Source organism: Rhinoderma darwinii, chromosome 3 (genome assembly GCF_050947455.1).
Source record: "Rhinoderma darwinii isolate aRhiDar2 chromosome 3, aRhiDar2.hap1, whole genome shotgun sequence".
Lineage (NCBI taxonomy): Eukaryota > Metazoa > Chordata > Amphibia > Anura > Rhinodermatidae > Rhinoderma > Rhinoderma darwinii.
This window is the reverse complement of record NC_134689.1, coordinates 372,831,468-372,838,485: the sequence shown is the minus strand read 5'-3', so window position 1 is coordinate 372,838,485 and position 7,018 is coordinate 372,831,468.

Below are 7,018 nucleotides of genomic sequence, written 5' to 3'. Positions count from 1 at the left end.
AGAAATGGAACAGACGACTCAGAATGCTGGGTAGAAGTCGAAACAGAAAAATTGGCAGGAGGAATCCAAACCCCAGCTACAGGGTTCTGTGGTTTAGGTAAAAATTGACAACAAAAAAACACCCATCAAATTGTTACATAAAATCAACATTTGGAACAGAAGGTTTAACTGACTGGAAAACATCCCCCTGTACCGGCTTCTGGCTTGTTACAGGAACAGAAGCTTGTCTAGAAATAACCGATGCCGGCCAACGCTGCTGCTCAAATCCCAGGGATGAAGCCGGAGCAGAAGAGATGTTGTGAGCTGCTCCTTGATCCTGCTGCATTAAGTGCTCCTGCTACCCGTCCCGATCCTGGTGTAGGGACCCCACTCTCGACTGCGGTTTTCCAGAAATCTCCGGCAGATGTAAACTGCAAGGCTGCGCTGATGAGACCGAATTAGCAATCAGCTGATCCCCCCCAGTCTCTACAGTCGACACTACTGCTTGCCGGCTTGTAGAGTGCGTGCCAGACTCGCCCATCCTCATGGATGATACCGCTCTGCTTCGGCCCGTAACTCGGCCGCTGTGAGGGGGCAGAGTATAAGCGCTTCGGCTCCTCCTGATGCACTTGGCCGGAGCCTGCGCTGCCTCACCCAAACTCCTCTCAGATGCCGGCGCCACCTCTTTTCTCGGAGTCATCTCCGGCATACAACTTCCTGCTTCCTCCACCAGCTGTTCTTCCTGCTGCTTTCGCTTCTTCCAGGCATCTCCGTAGCCACTCTTCACCGTATGCTTCCTCCGCTCTTATCAGCTGGTGCAGAAGGTCTTCCATCGCAGTGGTCCTGGAAATCTTGAACAACTGGCCCTCGTGAACAGCTGAGAGCAGGTCTTATAAAGGATGGATCTTCCTGCCATAAGGTCTGAACCACCAATCAGAGTATCCTCTAATGCACGAGCCACCGACAGAAGATTCTAGAACCTGCCCATACATTCCATACAGCGGACCTGAACTTGACCTCAAAACTAAGTACCACTGTTGGGATAAAATAGGGGGGGGGGGTGAAACAAACCGAAATATCACAAAAAAAAACTGCCAAAATGAATTTCCTTAATAATGTAACCCCCAAGCAAATGCTCTGGGGGGCTCCTGGCATTCTATCAATAATCCAGAGAAGGATTTTTGGGTATACAAAGCGTGTCTCCTTGTGTCTTACTTTTCTCCAATATAACTAATGGATTTGGACCTGGGCAAGTGTACTGACAGGTGTCCGTTGAAACACACATCAAACCTTCAATCTATATTGGCCAGGATTGCGTCAAAAACCATGAGACAGACATCACTACTTAAGAGGCGTAACTTGAAGCTCCAGGGCCCATTGTAAAATCTATAAGGGTATGTTCAAATGTCGCAGAATTGCAGCGGAATCACTGCAGATTTGAGGCAAAATCTGGAGCATACTTTTTCCGCCACTTCAGGATTTAGCACTTACCATGAGTCATTTAAAAAGCTGGTGTCTTATGTGAAAAGAGGGGCATTTGAGCCCCCACAAGCACAAGGGCCAGAGTGTAACTGCTAATTCTGCGCCCTCTATGGCTAGAACCTGGTGACCCTGGTATGGATGGTTTACATACAGAATGCAGGGGGATGCATATATTGCTATATTACCAATAAAGTTATGGACCTGTGCATGTAACCGAAATAAACACTTATTACATTACCAATATTGTTAACAGATATAAACATACTGACTCCATTATTGTAAAAATTATTTATTGAATTTAAAAAAAAAAAATAAAAAAAAAAAATATATATATATAAAAAGAACTCTGTAAACAACAGGTGGCTACCAGCACTGTGCTTATATAAGCTTTCTATTTAACACACCCAAATAGTCCTTTCTGCCTTCCTTAGTCATCGGTACAAAATAGAAACCGATCTATCTGAAAAGAGACTTGGTATTGAAGTCTGTTAATGGTACATTGGTAATCTTCCACCCGCGGAGAAAGCGTTCATGGGAAGTTATGCCTAAACTGAAAACATTTATAAAGAATGTAGTACTTTCTTGTGGCCTATAGAGGTCACTGCTGAAAATAGTTGTATCCCAACAACACCTTTCCATATGCTGTATTAAGGCATATGCTTGGGAGCACCTATATCAGTGGAGAGGAGAGTCACTAACATATCATTTCCCCCTGTAGAGGCCGCTGTAGGGAAAATGTATGATATAATGAGACAACCCCTTCAATAAACATGGAGCTCAATCATAATGTATGGATATCATTCAGACAAGTTTATATAGAGAAAAGCATTACACAGATCTGTCCTTCCTTACCGTTCCGCTTATCTCAACCTAGCCTGAGATGTGTGGCGCAAGATGGCCAGCTTTGAAAACAAATAAAACATGATTTCACAATACTCTGTCACGAGATGTCTATGCTATGTGTGTAGGCCCACCCGGTGGTTGTGATATAAATTGCACCCGATCACGGGTTTTGCTAGCATGTCACATTTCTGTATTGAATTTGTTTCAGGAGAAATTTGAGCCCTTAACCATGCAAATAAGGGTATGTTCACACGGCTTATTTTCGGGCCGTAAAACCAGAATGCCTCCAAACATCTGCCCATTGACTTCAAATGGGAAAATCGGCGTTCTGTTCCGACTGTGAAAAATGGCTGCAAAAAAGAAGTGCAAGTCACTTCTTGGGATGTTTTTGGAGCGGTTTTTCCTAGACTATTGAAAACAGCTCCAAAAACGGCCGTAAAAAAACGCGAGTGGCGTAAAAAACGTCTGAAAATCAGGAGCAGTTTACCCTTGAAAACAGCTCTGTATTTTCAGATGTTTTTGAGTTTGCGTGTGAACATACCCCAAGAATGGACTGTAAGTAGGCTTCAAGGTCTACACATTACAAAAAGGCGTGCCGAACCAGTAATCATGAGAGTAATGTTTCGACAAGTTCACTAGGTCGCAAGTTGATTGCAAATTTTATGCCCTGGGGTCAGTGGTTTTGGCTGAGGAAATTTAGCCAAACAGACAGGCAAGAGTGCTCGTAAATCACGGACACAAAATAGAAGTTATTCCACCAGTCTACTGATGTCTGTCAGGACTTGTTGGGAGTTGTAGTTTTGCAGCAGCTGGAGAGCTGTGTTCTGCACATAAATTTCCAGCCCAAAATGGGAACAAAGCCCATATGAGTGAAGTAGGAAAACGTCTCTTTTCCGCTTCTATGATTCATTCCAGGTTTCCTACTTTCCTCTGCTGGGAACCCTTCCATTTCATATTTGGCAAGATATGAGAATGGGACAAAAACTGCAAAAATATGGCCATGTAAAAGCAGTGTTAAAAATAGAACAGCACCCCCCTTATCCATAAGCCATTCAAGGGAAGGGCTTAGAGTTGCAATACCAGACAGCCCATGGTCGAGAGTGGCACCTTTTCTTAAGGGGATCCTTTTTTTTTTTTCTTCTAATTTTATACAAACACTTGACAAATCAATACTCATCTCAAGCCAAAACTGAATCTGGAATGCGAATGATAATACAAGTACTAGGCTTGCAGGTAAACCTCCTAAACTCAGAGGTAACAAATTCAGCACTGCTACATCTGTACAATATACATAGGCATGACCTCATAACTAAATCTAGCCTAAATTAGAAGAAACAAATGCCCAAGAGAACTATGGTTAACTACTACATTCAAATTGACTTAGAAACTCCGGAGACTACCATAGGGATCAATGGTCCCGATGACAGCTGCATGTATCAGACAGGGAAGTGAAAGGTAGACTTACTGTAGGAGGATGCAAACATGAAACTAAAGAAGGTCTATTTATAGGGCTTCATTGAGTAACAAGTTTCCGACATGTCTCCCCCTGCTGAAATGTAGAGTAGTTATTACAAAAGGCACGGAATTCGGCTTCATGGTCACTGCAAAAGCCAAATTGTACAGACTAAAAACTATTATTTCTTAACGCAGAAGCAAAAGAAATTGAAACAAAAAGCATTTCTTGGTCTGGGTCTCAGAATGGACAACGAAACCGCAACAAGCTTTATCTTTCCTCTCATACAGTTATGTCGCAAGCTGCCATAAATAATGAAACCCAAAATAGGAGAAGCTAGCTACTTCCACCCTTACTGAGGTCACGGGGAAACCATACAAGCATTCCTTGATTTAACAAAATGTTTTAATCTTAATAGCTAAAAATCAGCTTCAAGGCTCAGGAATGTACGACATCGCTTTTAGACAAATCGGTATTTTTGTCATGGATAGCACCAGATCACGTTTCACCCTACAGGTATAGATTGAATCAAGCATGTCTCTGCACAATGAGGGAGGTTGGAAGTCATTTCTCAATGACTGCAGGGAGAGCTGAAGAAGAGGTGGGGTGGGGGGTGGGTTAAGAGTTAAAAAATTAACCCTATGGCTGCATTTACACGAGCATATCAGATTCATGTGCGTGAAATACATGTGCAAATCTGGTCCGTGTGCGTTGCGTTATTGCATCTGTGCTTTGGGAGTGGCATGTGTTTTTCACACACCCGCAAAGCACATCTTTTTTTCAATGGAATTGATGCGCAAATCACACGGATGTGCATCCGTGTGCGGTGCGTGATTTTCATGCACCCAGACATGCAGTGCGTTCACGCAACAGACACACGTTGCGTGAAATCTCCTGCATGTGTTAATGGCCTCATTGAAATCAATGGGGCAGTGTGCGGTGCGTGATTTTCACCCACAGCACACGGACGTGTTTTACGCTGGTCTGAATGAGCCCTAAAGCAAACCTTCTGTCCCGGGAAAACATTTTAAATATCATGGTGTATATGGAGTAGTGTCACCTGGTGCCCTCCAGTTATGCTCCTCTGCAGTGGAAACTCCATTTGAGGGTCCCCTCTGTGCTGTCCCATAATGGCCGCAGTGCTTCTTAGACTACGAGTCAGAGACACTCACTGTTCTCCGATTGGCCAGAGCTGCTTACGTGAGCATTTCTGTCCAATCCGAGAACAGTGGGAGTGTCTTAGACTCCGTCTGAGAAGCGCTGTGGCCATTTTGAAACAACACAGAGGAGACGCTAAAAACAGCAGATCCACAGCAAAGGGTAACAACTGTCCCGAGACCGGATGGTCGCTTCAAGAGAACCAATAAAGAGGACAGGAAGTAGCTGAAGGCAGGATACGGGTGCAAATTCTCATGTCAGCTCAGCTGTTCGTGCACTTAAAGGGAACCGGTCATGTTGAAACTGCAAATCCAAACTGCTGGCATGGTATAGAGCAGGACTAGGGGAGCAGGTGGATATATATTTTGTAGCTAAAAGATTCTGTATAACTTGTAATTTATTTATTTAAACCTCTGTTGATTCTGGTGTGAATATATAGATAGCTGTCAATCACTGTGTAGGACCGCCCACTGGACTCCTATGCCTAGAGCAGAGCTTTAAATTAATAAATGACAAATTAGAATAAATATTTTGCTACAAATATATATATATATATATATATATATATATATATAAAGCTGCTCAGTCCTCATGCTCTATAACAGATTGGACTGCATTTTTAACGTGACTGGTTCCTTTTAAACGGAGTATCCACCATGTAATTTGTAGGTACAAAATTCTATATCATGTTTTGTGAAAACTTAAAGGGTTTATTTGGGGCTTTTAAAATCTTTACTAGGGCAGTGAAAACGAAACAATAAATGAAAATCAGGTACTCACCCCCGAAATCCCCCCCCCCACATCCCAGAGAAGCTGCCCCGTTCCCCGCTGCTCCAGTCCTGGAAGCTCCTGCAGCGATCAGTTTTTCTGATAAAGAGCTTTAAATGCCTTGCATAGATCTAGATTAAATAAAAAACATTGTGGCTGCGCACCCGCCCTTAAAGGGAGTTTAGGAGTTTATTGCATACCATGTTATTATTGAATTTAATGTTCTAAACAGTATGCAGTAAGCTCCCTCTAGTGGTGGCTGTAGGGCACCATTAAACCCCAAAGCTCCGACCACTATTCACTTTAAGGGTATGTTCACACGCTTATTAACAAACGTCTGAAAACACAGAGCTGTTTTCAAGGGAAAATTGCTCCTGATTTTCAGCCGTTTTTTTATTTAGCAATTTTTCGCTGCATTATTTAAGGCCGTTTTTGGAGCCAATGAAAAACGGCTCCAAAAACGTCCCAAGGAGTGACATGCACTTCTTTTTTGCTGGCATCTTTTTACGTGCCGTTTTTGGAAAACTAGGCATATAAAAATGCCCCGTTGGGACAGAACGCCATATTCCCCATTGAAATCAATGGGCAGATGTTTGTAGGCGTTCTGCTTCCGATTTTTCAGCCGTTTTTAGGGACGTTTACGGCCCGGAAAACGGCGGCTGAAAATAGCCTGTGTGAACATACCCTAAGAATTTAGGCGAACAATCAAGTTTTAGTTTTTGTCCGGAGGTCTGCTTTAAATGACATATATAAAACAAGGTCTAAGCTTTGTACTATAGTGTGGGTTTGTCGAGAGGTGTACAATATATTTTTTAAAAATAATCTTTGTGGTAGAGATGGGGAGGATATGGCAGTCTTGGAAAGAGGCTCTGATGATTGGCATAACAGAAGCCTACCAGTATGACCCACTCATTGGCATGGAATATAAGAAGCAATAATGAGGGTGGAGGAGCCCTTTAACACTTTTGCTGCCATGACAATTTTCCTACTTGTAACATACACAAATAAAAAGAGATTTATGCAATAAAATCATATTATACCCCCACACCCATATATTTTATGAACGTAGACATCTTGTAAAAAATGGCACCCAGCACTTTACACTCTTTGGCGTATACATACAACGATGCATCAAAGCCTAAAACGGTGTGTAAAAAAATAAGATGCAGAAAAAGTCCTGTTTAAGGCTCTGCCGGAGTCACACTTTTAGCCACAGACACACAACCTTTACTAAAAATAAAAGTTCAGGATGTGCAGAGTCCATACAAGACCCTTAGTCCACATGTGGCAGAAGAAATCCGCCAAGGATCTCACTTCCACAGAAAAATCCACGTG